The sequence below is a fragment of the Ursus arctos genome, unplaced genomic scaffold (assembly GCF_023065955.2).
Source record: "Ursus arctos isolate Adak ecotype North America unplaced genomic scaffold, UrsArc2.0 scaffold_11, whole genome shotgun sequence".
Classification (NCBI taxonomy): domain Eukaryota; kingdom Metazoa; phylum Chordata; class Mammalia; order Carnivora; family Ursidae; genus Ursus; species Ursus arctos.
The window spans coordinates 3,540,545-3,558,322 of NW_026622775.1; positions in this window are offsets into that span (position 1 = coordinate 3,540,545).

A 17,778-nucleotide genomic window follows, 5' to 3' on the forward strand; every position below is an offset into this window, starting at 1 on the left:
GCACTGTTTTAGATCTCCAATGTGAAGACAGGTCTGTGCAGTGTTTGAGAGAGTCAAAGCAATCCTTCCATGGACTCTGGCCTCCTCTGAGTCTCGCTCAAATACCCTTTCTTTTTCACCTGGAGAAATCATGTGCTATATCAAATTGGAAGCCAAGTGATTTTTTTATGCCTGGAGTGTTTGCCTTTGATGATGAACATTTTTTTAAAACCACAAATTCCTATTAAAAACTTTGATGTGATTCATAAAGAAAATATAATCAAAAAGCATGAAATTTTAAATCTCTACAATGAATCACATATTTAAAATCAGTGTAGGTGGATCTCTTGCACACGCACACACACGCACACACACGCACACCCACTGCCTTTATAATGTAACAATTGTGGTTCTTTTCTGCTTATGTTTTCTTTCTTTTTTATTTTTTTAAGATTTTATTTATTTATTTGTTTGAGAGCAAGAGAGAGCACGGGGAGGGGAGGGACAAGCAGACTACGCGCTGGGCCCGGAGCCTGGCCTAGGGCTCAAACCTATGACCTTGAGATCATGACCTGAGCTGAAATCAAGAGCTGAACGATGAATCACCTGAGCCACCCAGGTGCCCCTCTGTTTACGTTTTCTAAATAAGTCTTCTGCAAGGTGGGTGGTTGTGAGATCTCTCCCATGTATGTTGTTAAATACCCAAAGAAAGAGAAGAAACTGCCTTCGGAACTACTTTCTTACGTCTGATTTTGTAGCTCATGCCCGTCTTAGAGGGGAGAGGCAAATGTGAGCTGGCGTCAGGCTGGGCCTCAGTCACGGCGAACATACAGAGCTCAACCATTGCCACCACCAATCGAGAGGCAAAAAATGAGGTTGAGGGGCACCTGGGTGGCACAGCGGTTAAGCGTCTGCCTTCGGCTCAGGGCTTGATCCCGGCGTTATGGGATCGAGCCCCACATCAGGCTCCTCCGCTGTGAGCCTGCTTCTTCCTCTCCCACTCCCCCTGCTTGTGTTCCCTCTCTCGCTGGCTGTCTCTATCTCTGTCGAATAAATAAATAAAATCTTTAAAAAAAAAAATGAGGTTGAGCCTGAGATGCAGATTCTAATTTTCAGTTGGCTGGGACAAAGGTTACTCTGATGCGAGGGTCAGCTCTATGTTCAGTGGTCACTTTCTCATCACTGATTTTCTGTCACCACACTGCTACTTAATCCTTGATACTTAATGACTCGATAACAAAAGTAAGCAGAATATACTTCAAAGCCACACATACGCCTTTCTTTTTTTTAGAGGATTTTATTTATTTATTTATTTGAGAGAGAGAGTGCAAGAGGAAGAGAGAGCACAAGCAAGGCGATGGGCAGAGGGAGAGGGAGAAGCCGACTCCCCACCGAGCAGAGAGCCCAACTCGCTGGTCGATCCCGGGACCCTGGGAACACGACCCGAGCCAAAGGCAGGTGCATAAGCGACTGAGCCTCCCAGGCGCCCCTGAAGACTTTTCTTCAGTTTTCCATGCTTCCCTCACTTTTTCTATATCTGAGGGCAACTTCCTTTGTCTCTATTCAGCTTACCTTACAAAATATCTCATCTGGCCGTAATTGTAGCCAAAGAGTAACTCTTCCTACCTGCTTCGAACCAAATCTGGTGATTTTGTTTTAGCCTCATAGGCCGTCTTAGTCTGCACAGATTGCCGTAACAAGATGCCATAAACTGGGAGGCTTAAACAACGGAAATTTATTTTCTCAGGGTTCTGGAGCCAGAAAGTCCAAGACGGAATTCCAGCAGGCTTTATTTCCGGTGAGAGCTCTCTTCTTGTCTTGTAGATGGTTGCCTTCTTACTGCAGTCTTCAAATGGCCTTTCCTCTGAGCACTGACATGGGAAGGTAGTAGGAGGAAGCTCTCTGGTGTCTCCTCTTCAGAGGATGCTAACCCTGCAAGGGCCCTACCATGATACCCCATTTAACCTTAAATTACTTCCTTATTCCAAATACAGCACACTGGGGAGTTAGCACTTCAGCATATGAATTTGGGGGTGATGCATACATTTAGTCCATAACAAAGGCACTCCAAAAAATTCTCTAGTTGGAAATCTCTTTTCTGGTATGCTCCTAGAATCCTCACTCATACATATGGCTTCCTATGCTTCTATTCTAAAACAGCTTTCAGGGGCGCCTGGGTGGCACAGCGGTTAAGCGTCTGCCTTCGGCTCAGAGCGTGATCCCGGCGTTATGGGATCGAGCCCCACATCAGGCTCCTCCGCTATGAGCCTGCTTCTTCCTCTCCCACTCCCCCTGCTTGTGTTCCCTCTCTCGCTGGCTGTCTCTATCTCTGTCAAATAAATAAATAAAATCTTTAAAAAAAAGAAAATAAAAAAAAAATAAAACAGCTTTCAGGTGTACAACTCGTTATGTCAAATGCAAGGCACACAATGAGAGCCACCACTCTAGACAAGCCTTCTCCAAGCTGTAATCTATGTAATATGAATAAGAGCTCCTCAGAAAAATGGTTCTTGGTTCAAATAAACTCGAAAAATGCAACGTACTATTATTTTTCTCCTTTAGTTAGTTACAGGGCACATTAAAACTTGAAAGATCCAGAGCAGTCCTATAGTAAAGAAACCTACTTCATTTCATATAACACAGTGTTTCCCAATTTTTTTTGAACAAAGAACCCCCAGAACATAGGAAAATAATGTCCTAAATCAATCTAATTATGAGAGTTTGCCAAAAAAGAGAGAGTACGCTTGCAAAGTTTTTTCCCTAAAAATCTTTTCTTTTTAATTGTATTTATTTGGGGCGCCTGGGTGGCTCAGTCATTAAACGTCTGCCTTCGGCTCCGGGCGTGATCCCAGCGTTCTGGGATCGAGCCCCACATCAGGCTCCTCCGCTGGGAGCCTGCTTCTTCCTCTCCGACTCCCCCTGCTGTGTTCCCTCTCTCACTGTCTGTCTCTCTGTCACATAAATAAATAAAATCTTTAAAAAATAATAATAATAAATAAATAAATTGTATTTATTTATGTATTTGAGAGCGCGAGCATGAGCAGAGGAGGGGCAGAGGGAGAGGGAGAGGGAGAGGTACAAGCAGACTCCCCGCTGAGTGCAGAGCCTGGTGTAAGGCTCTACACAGGGCTCTATCCCAGGACCCCAAGATTATGACCTAAGCCAAAGTCAGATGCTCAACTGAGCCACCCAGGCACCCCACTAAAAATCTGTTAAAGGATCATCTCCCTAATGTTTTGTAGCCAAATATCTGTGGCACTGCCCTGCCTCTTCTATGGTAAGAAAAGCAATATGGACCTAGCAATTAAGCACAACTAAAGACTATGGAGCTCTGAATTCTCTTCCTGGTTCTGCTACCTACTTGTTCACTTTTCTCATTTTTTTCTCTTTTCTACAGCTGTCTATAACCAGTAGGATTATTTTGTACTACGTTTGTTAAACATAGTGAAAATATGAAGCCCCATATGCAGGATAAATCAAAACAGACAAGTCCATGATCAGAATCACCTAATTCATCCTTTTTCATTTGCAAGGATAACAAAAAAAAGGGGGGGATCTATTCTTAGCAAGATAATCTATGCAGTCAGAAAGCAACCATTTCTGATGTTAGTAATATTCCTGTCTCTCATATGTAATTGAATATAGCTCCAAGATTCTGTAAGGATACACTCAATCATAAACAGACACATGTGAGTGCATACCCACGTGTGTGTGTGTGTGTGTGTGTGTGTGTGTGTGTGTGTAATGAGGTAAGTTAAAATAAAGAAATTCTGTTTTGAGAGCTGTCAAGTCATCCAAGTTGATTACACAAGCTAATTGATCTGTGCATGCAAAAAGATTACAAGGAGACCATTGCACATCTTAATAAATCTGCAAAATATTTACTTCACATTAGATACAACTGCAAACACTATGCAGTTCTGGAAACTATCAAATTTTAACTTTCATTGGTTTGTTAAAACACAAGATCGTATTTAGGACTTTCACATTCAAATCACCTATCATTCATCACTGTGCTTGGCCTGAGACAATAGCTAAAAGGAGACTGGGTCAATGAAATTTTTGAATCACACCGTGAATAAAAGTAGTCAAAAGTTTTCACACTCCCAGTGAAAACAATTAACACAAGAACTGCTCTAAAATAATATAAACTAATCCTGCTTTTAGATATGGATACAAATCAGATTAGAAGAAGCACAGGACAGTGAGCAGTGCTTCTGTCAGCCTCTTCATCATGGTCTGGCTTGTGTGAGCATGGAAAGCAGGAAAGTGTGGGCTCAAGCAGAGTGGGAGTCATGGGGCCCAGAGACCTTCTTGGCTTCATTCCACTGAAAATATGATTACAGAATGCTTTCTTAAAAAGGGAACTCTCATAAATATACAGAAATCTGTTGAATTTCTCCACACTAATAACAAATTATCAAAAAGAAAAATTAAGAAAACAATCCATCTTAAAATTGCATCAAAAAACAAAAAAACCTAGGCATAAATAGAACCAATGAGGTGAAAGAACTGTACACTGACAACTATAAGATAATGGTGACAGAAATTGAAGACACAAATAAAAGGCAAGATATTTCATGCTCATGGACTGGAAGACTATTATTAAAATGTCCATACTTCCCAAAGCGATCTACAGATTCAATGCAATCCCTCAAAATTCTGATGGCATTTTTCACAGAAATAGAACAAACAATTCTAAAATTTGTATGGAACCACAAAAGACCCTGAAGAGCCAAAACAATCTTGAAAAAGCCAGAGGCATCATGGTCGTTGGTTTCAAACTCGATTACAAAGATATAGTCACCAAAACAGCCCGGTATTGGCGTAAAAAACAGACACATAGGTCAATGCAACAGGATAAAGAGCCCAGAAATAAACTCACACAATCATGGTCAATTAATTTATGACAAAGGAGCCAAGAATAAATGATAGAAATAGGACAGTCCCTTCAATAAATGGTGCAGGAAAAACTAGACAGCTACGTGTAAAAGAATAGAAATGGACCACTATCTGATACCATACACAAAAATTAACTCAAAAGAGATTAAAGATTTGGACATAAGACCTGAAGCCATAAGCTTCCAGAAGAAAACAGGCAGTAAGCTCCTTGACATCGATCTTGGTGATGTTATTTTATATTTCACAACAAAAGTAGGACAACAAAAGCAAAAATATATGTGGGACTATATCAAACTAAAAAAATTCTATACAGCAAAGGAAATCATCAGCAAAATGAAAAAGCAACCTACTGAATGAGAGAAAATATTAGCAAATCATATATCCAATAAGGGGCTAATATCCAAATTATACAACTCAGGGCATCTGGGTAGTTCAGTCAGTTAAGCGTCTGCCTTCAGCTCAGGTCGTGATCTCAGGGTCCTGGGATCAAGTCCCACAATAGGCTCCCTGCTCAGTGGAAAGTCTGCTTCTCCCTCCCCCTCTGACCCTCCTCCACACTTGCGCTCTCTCTCTCTCTCTCTGTCTCAAATACATTTAAAAAAAATTTTTTTTTAATTATACAACTCAATAGCAAAAGAAAACAATCTGATTAAAAAACAGACAGATGATTATCAATAGACTTTTTTCCAACAAAGACATACAGTTGACCAACAGGAACATGAAAACATGCTCAATATCACTAATCATCGGGGCGCCTGGGTGGCACAGCGGTTAAGCGTCTGCCTTCGGCTCAGGGCGTGATCCCGGCGTTATGGGATCGAGCCTGACGTCAGGCTCCTCCGCTATGAGCCTGCTTCTTCCTCTCCCACTCCCCCTGCTTGTGTTCCCTCTCTCGCTGGCTGTCTCTATCTCTAATAAATAAATAAAATCTTTAAAAAAAAAATCACTAATCATCAAGAAAAAGCAAATAAAAACCACAAGGAGATATTACCCCATACCTGTTAAACTTAAAAAGACAAGAAACAAGTGTTGGAGAGGATGTGCAGAGAAGAAACGCTTGTGCACTACTGTCGGGAATGTAAACTGGCGCAGCCACTATGAAAAACAGTGTGGAGGTTCCTCTAAAAATTAAAAATAGAACTACCATATGACCCAACAATTCCACTTCTGGGTATTTCTCTGAAGAAAACAAAAACACTGGGGCACCGGGGTGGCTCAGTTGGTTAAATGTCTGACTCTTGATTTCGTTTCAGGTCATCATCTCAGGGTCATGAGATCAAGCCCTGTGTGGGGCTCCAAGCTGGGCATGGAGCCTGCTTAAGATTCTGTCTCTCCCTCTCCCATGCCTCCTTCTCTCTCTATAAAAAAAAAAAAAATGAAGAAAACAAAAACACTAACTTGAAAAGATATACGCACCTTACCATGTTTACTGCAATATTTACAATAGCCAAGATATGAAAACAGCCTAAGTGTTTATCACTAGATGAATAGATAGAGAAATTGTGGTGTATATATACACAGACAGACAGACACACACACACACACACACACACACACACACACACATGCACACACACTGAAGAATATTATCCAGCCATAAAAAAGAATGAAATCATGCAACAACATGGGTAGACCTTAAGGGCATTATGCTAAATGAAGAAGTCAAACAAAGAAAGACATACACCACATGATCTCATTTATATGCAGAATCTTAAAAACAAAACAAACAAACAAAAACAAGCTCTTAGATACAGAGAACAGATTGGTGGTTGCAGGGGGAGGGGGTGAAATGGGTGAAGGGAATCAAAAGGTGTGAACTTCTGGGACACCTGGGTGGCTCAGTGGGTTAAGCGTCTGCCTTCAGCTCAGGTCATAATCCCAGGGTCCTGGGATCCAGGCCCGCATCGGGCTCCCTGCTGAGCAAGGAGCCTGCTTCTCCCTCCCCTCTGCCTGCCGCTCCCCTTGCCTGTGTTCTCTCTCTCTCTCTCACATACATAAATAAAATCTTTAAAAAAAAAGAAAAAGGAATGAACTTCCAGTTGTAAAAGAAATAAGTCATGGGTATGGAATGCATAGCATGGTAACTATAGTTAATAACATTTTACTGTATATGTAAAAGTTGCTGAGAGTAAATCTCAAAACTTCTCACGTTAAAAAAAAAGTTCCGTCACTATGTACGGTAACTGATATTAACCAGATTTACTGTGGTGCCATTTCACAGCACATACGAATATTGGATCATTATGTTGTATACCCGAAACTATCACAGTGTTGTATGTCGACTCTACCTCAATAAAATAAATAAAATTTTAAAAGCACCCTCATAGACCTTAAAGTTACTCTTTTACAACTTCTTTATTATCTGAACTGCCTGATGGACTATAAATTCCTTGAGGGGCAAAGACTGGGTCTGTTTTGAGACTGTGCCCGAAATGCAGTATATGCTCAATAATTATTTTTAACTGAAATGAGGACAAATTGAGTTTCAAACATTTTAGAGAAGGAATTCTTTTTTTTTTTTTTTTTTACTAAGAGACTAAGAAAATTTTAAGGGCAGAACAAGACAGTAGGAAAAACATTCTAACATGGTTATCACATCACTACGTTTATTGATAACAAAAAATGTCTTACTTTAAATGGGTTAAAATCTAAAATTTATGTTACATGCAGAGAGTGACAAACCGCTCCTGAAGGACAGACTACAAGAGCAGAAAGAGCAGTGAGACTACTGGTAAGAAAACACACCTATCTTGAACCTTACCCAGTCCCTGTTACTTCTGGCATGAGAAACCCCAAAAAACGCCACAAAACTGGAATCTCTTTCTAAAACTAAGATTTGGCAATTTACTGGATTTGAACTAGGATGAACCACGGTATTCAAAGGGGAAACTGCAAATGCTTCTGTGTCTTAATGCAGTAATTAGGCAGAAGGGGGTAAAAACACACAGAGGAGGACAAAGGAATACAGTAGAACAAATCTTCAAAACACGTAGAAGTGAGAACACTCATCGTTTCAGCCTGTTGGTACCTGGTGATACTGCAGGCTGTCTTTACAAGGCTCCCAGCCACCCCTGTTTGCTGCCCAGGTGCTGCAGCAAGAACAAATTCTGGAAAAGAACTCTGGAGACCCAGAAATGTTGTATGCTTGCTTGCGTATCAGAAAAGGAAAACTTTCAGGAAGAAAAATGCATGTAGGGAAAACCTATGTTCAAAGTTCTGAGGTATTATTAAGTTGCTTACTTTTTAAAGTTATTTTGAACTCTAAAGTTTAGTGCTCAAAACACAAATAAAGAGGAAATATATTTTAAAGCACCCATAGGATTTTTTTAAATGCATACACATTCTGTTTATTTATAAAGTATATACATGTATTGCCATTCCCTATATTAAACTATATATTATTGGTAAAGCTTAATTTCTTTTTTGTTTTTTTACATAAAAACACATACAAATTCTATTTCTTTCTTCCTATTCCTCAGTGAATTATCATGCACTCACCTGAAGTTCTGTGCTGCCCTCATAATGGACCATTGCCCTGGGAGTTTGAAAATTTGTAAATAAATCCTCAAGGTTCAGAAATATACCCTAGAATAAGTGGCAGAATATCTGAGAGAAAAAAGAACACTGGAGGAATAGGTTGATTTGACCTCTATAGGGACATAATCAGACATTCACTCTCACACTATCAATTAAAACTAAAAATAAGGAGGGGCTCCAGGCTGGCTAGTCAGTAGAGCATGTGACTTTTGATCTCAGGGTTGTGAGTTCGAGCCCCATGTTGGGCATAGAGATTACTTACAAACAGAATAATAATAATAAAAAAAAACCAACTAAAAAATTATTGGGATGATTGTATTTTTTAGCAATTAAGGATGGATTTCTTAAATTGTATTAAAATTTATTTCTTTTTAATATTAAATTCCAAACAAACCTTTAAAAAATACTTGTTGGGACAATTTGACGGATTATATAAATGTTGTCAGAATGGAAAAAAAGTCTGGATACCCCTGTTTCTAGACAGAGGTGAGAAAATGGGGAGAGGAACTGATAGCTATACAAGAAAAAAAGAAAAACAAGGGAATCTGAATGGCATAAACAAAAACTGAAGTTGGAGAGATATCATTATCTCAGTCATGTTGAAAGAACATAAATTATTATATGGGGGAAATCTGTTTTATGTGTGTATGGACAAGAGCATTCACATGGCCAGTATACACCTTCATTTCTGCATATACCCCTATTACCTTTAATAGCATCCTCACTACTTGACTTCAACTGCCTGAGTCTGATAATAAATTCACCAAAAGAAATATCCAGTGACAGGAAAAGATAGATTTACAGTTTTCCCCTGGGATCCCAGACATAAATTCAGTTTTTTCTTAACGCCCAAAGTTGCAGGTGCTTTCCATTTTTACAAATACGTTTTTGTATGACTTGTCCATTACGGCATGTTATAAATAAATTTCAGTTATTTCATTTTTCATAAAAGGCTGTGCATTAAAATCCCATTTCAATGATTAAGCCTTAGGACAAAAGGAACGCTGTTGCAATGACTACTGAGTTCTTCACCAGCACACGGAGTGTTTTAGTCATCAAGGTCTTCCTGCGGTGCTGAAGTTCATTTCTAACTTAGTCAGTGTATTCCTTCCTTTTCAGGATATTTGTTACTCCATTTCTTCTCCTTTTCCTCCAAGAATCCTTTCACTTAAGCAATACTGGCTCATTTTTCAACAAAATTTTTGTCCTCACTTGGCCAAAAGGAAAAAAAAATTACTACAGTTGCCACCTGTTGAACATTTTCAATTTCCACAATTTCCTCTCAATAAAATGCTGAGCAGAATTACCATAATTCTGAAAGTGTTCTCACTGGCTCCTTACTCAAGGCTGGAATAACTTACCACTGATGTACTATTTCTTTTGATAGTTATACATTCTAAGACTCATTTTACTACTGCCAAATCGAACACAGATGGTCTCAATGCAGAAGCCCCAATCTAGCCTCGGTCTCTTTCCTGATCAGTATTCTTCTTGGGGCTTTCACTTCAAACTGCTGATCCCTGGAGTCTCTGGCCTTGTCTTTATGACTTATCAATTCTCTATACAAACCACCTTCCCCTCTCAAAGGGTGAAACACTGAGATTATTACAAAATGGCCCCCTTTATAACATCATAACCACTCTTCTTTTGCATGTGTCATCACTCAAATCACTGTGTTCCAAATACCCATCCCTACTATATCCTGCAGACATCATCAGGCTGAGGGTCACATTACTTCTTGAGCACTTCCTTAACTTCCTCTCTCCTCCCACCGCTTTTCAACATTCGCTGGACTTTCCCCATCTGTAGATGAAACGCTGGTTTGCCTTTCCCCATCTCCTATCCTAAATTAGACCAAAACACAAACCAGGCCCTCCACCGGCTCAGCTACAAAGACTTCACAAACTCTGTGTACGGTGGCGTCATGAGAAAAACTAGTCCAGGCAAAGAGAATCCCGCTATAAATGTTGAAAATTTCCATCATCTCATTGCAGTGGGTTACTGGCGGCCCTCAAAAAGACACGTCCGCGTCCCAGAAAGTGTGAATTTGATCTCATTTTGGAAAAGGAGCTTTGCAGATGCACCGTTAAGGATTCCGAGACGATGTCATCCAAGATTTTTCAGGCAGACCCTAAATCCAGTGGCCAGGGTCTCCGTAAGAGATACAGGGGAAGACACACAGAGGCGGCGGCCATGGGAAGAGGGAAGCAGGGACTGGAGTGATGCAGCCACACACCAGGGAGCACTGGAGCCACCAGCAGCTGGAGGAGGCAAGAAGGACTGTCTCCCAGAGGCTCCAGAGGGAGCATGGCCCTGCCAACACCTTGACTTTGAACTTTTGACCTCCAGATGGTGAGAGAATAGATTTCTGTTGTTTCAAGCCACCCAGTTGGCGCTAATGTGTTACAGCAGCCCTGGGAAACTAATAAACCCATTAGAATGACATCGGGCTTGTTTAGGAAGGAAACACTCAAGTCAGGACCCTTGAGCGCAAAAACTTACTGGGATCACAAAAATTCGAGCCCCTTAACGGTTCATTCATCCAGTAAGTAGTGAACACTTATCGTTTGCCAGGTCCTATGCCAATAATCGAGAATACACAGGAAAGCAGGGGGGGGAAAGTGTTGTTCCTGCCTGAATAGAGCTGACCTGGTTAGTGTTTCCAGTCCAAAATGAAGCCAAAGGCAACTCCAATTTCTAAAGGAAAATAAATCTTGGAAATGCTTTTTAACTGGAAGTCCTTAATTATGTATAAAGTAATTAATGCCATGTGGATAAGCTTTCTTCCAAGCATGTAGCTTCAAAAATGAAGTAAAAAAGCATTTGACCAAATATATTTGGGACTCTCCTGAGTTTAAGTCTTGAGGAAAATGATTGGAAGTACACACTGAACTCCCACATGACAATGGTGATAAAAGGACGATATCGCCATTGCTGAGTACTGTTTGTCTCTGAAGGGCTCAACACACCCCTTGTAGGTTGTGTACACTTTTTTTCTTCACCGTAGCCCTGACAAATTTGGGAAATCCCTGAGGTGGAATGAAGCATGGACGCTACCTGCTTAACCATATCCACATGTATTAAGAATGACAATAACTATCATCTATTGTGACGATTATTTTCCAGGCACTTTGCCTAATGGTTTACACACAGAATTTCATTTGATCTACAAAACATCCCTAAGAGGCAGGTACCAATGACCCACTTTCTTTGAAGTCAGCTATTTATCTGCATTCCTGAAAACCTCACGCCCCTTCCCAGATAAGGGACCACGGATGTGGAAGTTTTGGTAACGGCGGACTCCCTTACTGTTCCTCTCTGCCTTTGCCTGGCCTTCGTCCCTTGCAGTTAACTCCTAAAATGCGCATCACCGTCTTAGAAACAGTGATTTCTCATCACTTGAAAGTGATTATGCACCTGCAAAAGAGTCTCCACTCTACGTTAGATAGAGCGGAGGATAGAACCAGCTCAAGGCTTGAAGGGATGTTTTCCTAACAGCCTGGGAATGACCACTATCTGCTCTGACCTCCCATGTTACATTCAGACATGACACACACGCCAACATCCTGTCATTCAGATTCTCTCCACCCTCCCCTCCCTTCCATCACTCCCTCCCTTCCGTCACTCCCCTTCTGCTTTAGCCTGCCAGTGCCCCCAAAGCAGTAGCAAGGCCAAACGGGTTCCATGGCAGAACTAGCACAGAATTTGCAGATTATCTGAAGCTGAATTGGCCCACAGTAAAAACCTAAAAGATGGGGGCTTTAAAAGAGCCTAAGGGAATCTGCTCCTACAAAGTTGTATCTTAGAAGGTAGTCATAAGACCAACGGTTTTAGAATCTCCTACAGCGTTAAAAATTCAGCTTCTCAGACTCTACCCCAAGCTTACCGAGTCAAGAGCACAGGCTTGAGGCCTGGGAATCTGCACTATTAAGATTCCCTGTTGTTTTTTAATGAGCCCTAAAGAGTGGAAACCAAAAGATGAGGAAATTCCTGTAAGACGCGATCACCACGCGGATTTCTGCTGCTGTAGGTATAAAGGAGGTGTATGGGGGGCAAGGAAAGAGGGTAGAATGGTCTCAAAAGATGAGCACCAAACCATACGAAAACTACTGTGTGTAGTGAAAAGAACACTGCATTGGGACTCCAAAGACCTGGGTTCTATGCTCAGCTCTATTACTCATTCATTCAAAATGTATGGGTTAGCTACCCACTATGTAGGCAACATTGAAAGAGGCTCGGGGTACAGCGGTAGGCAAATCCCTGACTTCGAGGAGCCTGTGAGACAGACCGACAATAGCAAGTAAGCAGTGTATATTGTTCAGGAACATAAAAGTGATCCGAAGAAAAACAGATTTGGGGATAAAGAGTGATGGAAGTGACGCTATTTTAGAGAGAGCGATCAGATCTGGAAAGTGGAGGAAATGAGGTAAGCAAACCATCCCGGTATCTAACGAGAGGGCATTCAGCTGGAATGGAGCTTGTATTCAGATGGAATCGCAAGTAGGAAGCTTTGAGGAAAGGAGTGTGTTTATTGTATACAAGGGAAGAAGGAAGCGAGTGTGTCTGGAGCAACAGGAGTCTATGAAGGTCTAACTCTTTTCGCTCCAGAAGCTTTATTTTGTCAACATGCATTTATAGGTTAAATTTAATTTCCTGTATTTTGACCCATAGTGGGCGTGGTCTGCAACATTCTGATTTAATTTTCTAAGTACAAGGGTGACTTGAGAAAGTTCCAAGTCCTTGCATAAACAAATTAACAGCTAGCCATCTACATGTCATGGTTTTACAACCTTTCCCTGACATCTCTATAAAGTCATCCTATTGACTAAGTCAGAAAATTTCATCGTATCTTAATAATTTCTAGTAACTTATTCTCTTGAATGCACAAGACAACGGTGGAGCTCTAGTTTCTAGCCATGAACGCATTAGTGTGGATTTGTTTGTCAGATTAGTTGAGGGTCAACAACCTGGATACCTACGCAAGCACAGGATGGCTTCGGAGTGGAGACAGGGGTGAGGAGGAGGAAAAGGACAGAAAGAAGAAAGCCAGAGATGTGTCTTCCTGTGACCAGGCTTCACCATGGGATTCCCACCAAACCCTGGGCGGCTCAGAAGGCAGTACGAAGGCAGCATGAGGACCCCAAGTGTGTGCACGACAGGCTCCAAATGATGGAACCCCTTGAGTGGAACCAGAGATAAAAATACAGAGGGGAAAATTCAAAAATATATTTCAAGACTGAAAGAATCTTTTTATTTTGTTTGCTATGCATGAAGTAAATCCTTCCAATTTAACTAACAGTAGTGATACTTTCTAATTCACCACTCAGCTGCCTCTCCTCAGCCTCTTCTGTCTCCCTCTCCTCTTCTATGAGGCCCGGCAGGCTTCCTAATTCACAGCCACGCAGAGTCCCATTGGCCACCATCATAACACCTTTAAATAAAACAGCAGCATCTACAGTTCCTTCTGGTGTATTTGTCTGTATTTAGGCCATAGCTTTTTACTTGGGAAAAAGAAAACGAAGCCTCTCAAAGATAAAGTTGGCCAGAGATGATCTTCTCAGTTTGAAAATGAAGACAACCAGAAGGTAAGGGTCGGTGCGGGGGCGGCGGGGGGGGGGGGGGGGGGGAGGAGTCTTCAGAATAGTTATCTCCATGTAAAGTACTAAATTGAACAAATGCACCAATAACAACACAAAATATGAACAACTACAAGAAAAACTACAAAAATATGACCTAATCTCTTTGGACATGGTAGAGAATGCACCAGGTATTCAAGGTCTATGAAATAACTATATTCTGTGCCACAGAGTTCGTAACCAGACTCTATGAGATATACCAATTCAGAATGTGGGTTTATCAGCAGGTACACTTTTTTTTTTTTTAAGATTTTATTTATTTATTTGACAGAGATAGAGACAGCCAGCGAGAGAGGGAACACAAGCAGGGGGAGTGGGAGAGGAAGAAGCAGGCTCCTAGCGGAGGAGCCCGATGCGGGGCTCGATCCCAGAACGCTGGGATCACGCCCTGAGCTGAAGGCAGACGCTTAACGACTACGCCACCCAGGCGCCCCAGCAGGTACACTTTTAGAACCAATAATAATCAGCATTTTAGTTGCCTTTGTCTTTGTATTGCCACCAAAAAAAAAAATTATCTCAAAATTATGTTCCTCCTGGACTCCACTGAGTGAAACCAGTTGTTTTCACAAAACTGTTGACATGTTTCTCAAGCCAAATTCTAAACAACCAATCTTCTATCCACCTGAAATATGCAGTTAGAAATGTAGCATAGAAAACAACATGTTTTCATAATTCTGCACCCGTCTGTCCTTTTGATATTGATTTGCTCCGGAGTTCAGTCCTTTGCCTGCTCTTTTTTCACTCTACATGTGTGTCTCTGGGCAATTTCATCCATTTCCATAGCCGAAACTACCATTACAATGTTGATTAATTGCAGACCTATTTCCAGCCCAAACTCACATGTCTAATGCCTACGAGGCATCTACAAATATTCCATGGGGAAAAGAAACAGGAGAAAAGAATGAACTAACATTTGTTGAACAGCTACAAAGCTCCAGCACCTCAGACTTAGCTCAGTATCATTTATTATCCGAAAGCTCTGTCCCTTCTTCCATCTACTTCCTGCTTTCATGGTTCCACCTTTTACCCAACCACTGAAACCAGGCACTGAAGAAAAGTCAACCTCGACTGCTTGTCCTCGCCTGACCACACATTCGACTAGTAGGAAGACATTTTAGATTCTGCCTCAAAAATATAAAAATTATATTTTTAATATAATCCTTTTTCTACATCCTCACAGCCACTGCCATAGTCCAGGCCCTTATTCCTTTTCACATGAGATTACATAGCTACCCTTGGCTGTTCTCCCTCCCTCTAATCTTGGCTTCGGCAAAGTTATCAAAAATGCAAATATCATCATGTCCTTCTCTTGCTGAAAATGTTTCAATGACTATCGAGTATCCTCCCAAGAAGTCCAGATTCATTTCCTGCTGGTCCCTCTGACACAGCACCAACGCTAACGTGCACACGTTTCCCTAGTATGCAACACTCATAGCACGGTGCTCTTGCACATGCTTTTCTTGATACCTCCAGAACACTCTCCCTGTTTTCTCTTCCCCCTCACCTTCTCAAGCGTCCCTTCTCTGTGCCAGGAGAGCTCTATGATAACATTTATCATGCTGCATTCTTTTCCTCAGAGCAATCTCTCTGAACTTTTAGATTGAGAGCTCCTTAAAATCAGACACTGTGTCTTTTACCCCTATGTCCCCAGCATCTAGCACAGGGCCTCGAACCCAGCAGGCTCTCCAAAGAATTTGAGCAAACAAGTCAACGTGCGCCAAGTTCCTTTACCCACCTGTGACACCTGTGACGTAGGAAGCTATGACATGTTTGAGAGGTCATAAGATGCACGAAGCAAAGTATCAACTGCTAGTCGATACGGTAACTACTGCATATTCCTAACTGAAGGTCTACCAGTCGCTCAGTTACACAGTTAAGGAATTTTTCTCTCCACTCTTTTACAAGCATATTTCTAATTAAAAGACAAATCCAGTTCATCGGAACAGATGAGTTTTAGGTAAAATGAAACGGTGCCCTTGTGACTTAGCATGGCAAATGGAGAGTCAAAAACAATGAAAGCTTTGGAGGTGATCCTACAGAAATTAGTGGCAAAGCTAGAAGGAAGGGAGGATGGGTGTTCCATTCTCTACACCACACTGCCTCCCTGTGGGAGGTTTTCTGGGCAAGGATGGACCTCGAGAGATGCAAATCCAATTTTACGGAATTGTAGTGGTTGTAGTCAGATTTTACGTCCATTTATACCAAAAATCCACTCCCAAACACTAGGCTATGAGTGGTGCCAGTGGGGTGATTTGTTTTCTGAAAGACGGATGCCCACTTTTATGGATTTGGAATAGAAACATTTTGTTAATTTAAAAATAAGTAGTCCTGGGAATGATTTTTGCAAATGTCAAGACCAAGAAATGAAATAACCACAGTCTAATTGTTTTCTCTTTACTACTTTAAATAATTATACTTTAAAGGTCCTAATCACTTAATTTACTTATGAGAAATATATAATCCTAAGATCAATGTCCCTAAAAATCAAAAATTGCAAAAGGAAGACCTTCCATTTGCTATGTACCAAACACAGCATTTTTAACTTAGTTTTTAAATTATTTAATTACAATGATCAAAAAATCAATATAGTTACATTGAAATTAATGTTTCCTCCCTGCCTGGGAGCTCTCCTGAAGCAGAGTTTGACAAACCTAAACAACGTCAGATGCACTTTTGCAAGTTAACATGGTACAACCAGTGTGAGAAGGACTTTAGAAGTCCATTTTCATTTACCTGGTAGAAAAAGAAATTCATGGAAGGCAACTTTTCAAAAGAAAAACACCTTTTTGGTTATAGGCACAAAACACATTTTTCATGATTTCAGGACTTATTTATTTAAACATGCCCCAAGTTTCTAACAACACACAGGCATCGTGGCAGAAAATGGTCTTAGTGCTTTGTTTGCCACAGACGGCTTCGAGCAATTTCCGGTGAAGAAATAATTGGTCATGATCTACCTGAACGCAAGTATCTAAAGGCTCTGCTTCTGAATTCCCGGAAATCTCCGCAGTATTGCACTTCATGACTTGACCATTTCCTGACCAGTTCTCTTTGAAGTGCTTCTGGATCTGCGCTGTTATCTGGAAAGTCTGGCTGCCAGTAAAGAGCTGCTATTTCCTTGATGTCTGCGGAGCAGCTTGCTTTCCTGTGACCTTTACCTGTGGTCCCTGTCGCTGAGGCCACAGATTCATGTCCATGTCCGTGCGCTCTGGTCCACACATCCGGTCCTTGTTAGACACTTCGACTGCCTTTATCTTAATGGGAAGGGAAACATACCCACAATATCGACTCAGCTAGATCCACATTTCTACTCTCTCCGCAGGTCAAGTTGCTTTACTGACTATGCACACACAAATAAAAGCCTGAGGAACATCTCCTTCTTAATGACAGGCAATGGAAGTCCACATGCCGTCCACAGGACAAGCACGTGAATTCTGCATTTCTGTGCTAGTATTATTAAATACCTCAGCGATTAATAAAGACAATGCTGTGCATAATGTTTTCTTAAGAGCAACTGGAGGCTTTAATTCAAGACATGGCAAGAGAAAGAGTTAGCCTGAGGGGAAGATTAAGAGAAAAGAGAGAGGAGAGCTCAGGGAATCTGCCTGGCACTCTCTCAGAAAAGAGAGGCAGACACTTCAACAAATTGCAAACTCAAGCCAAAGGGAAAAATAGATTGCTAGCATGAGGGAAAATGTGGAACAGGAAGTAAAGCAAGTATATT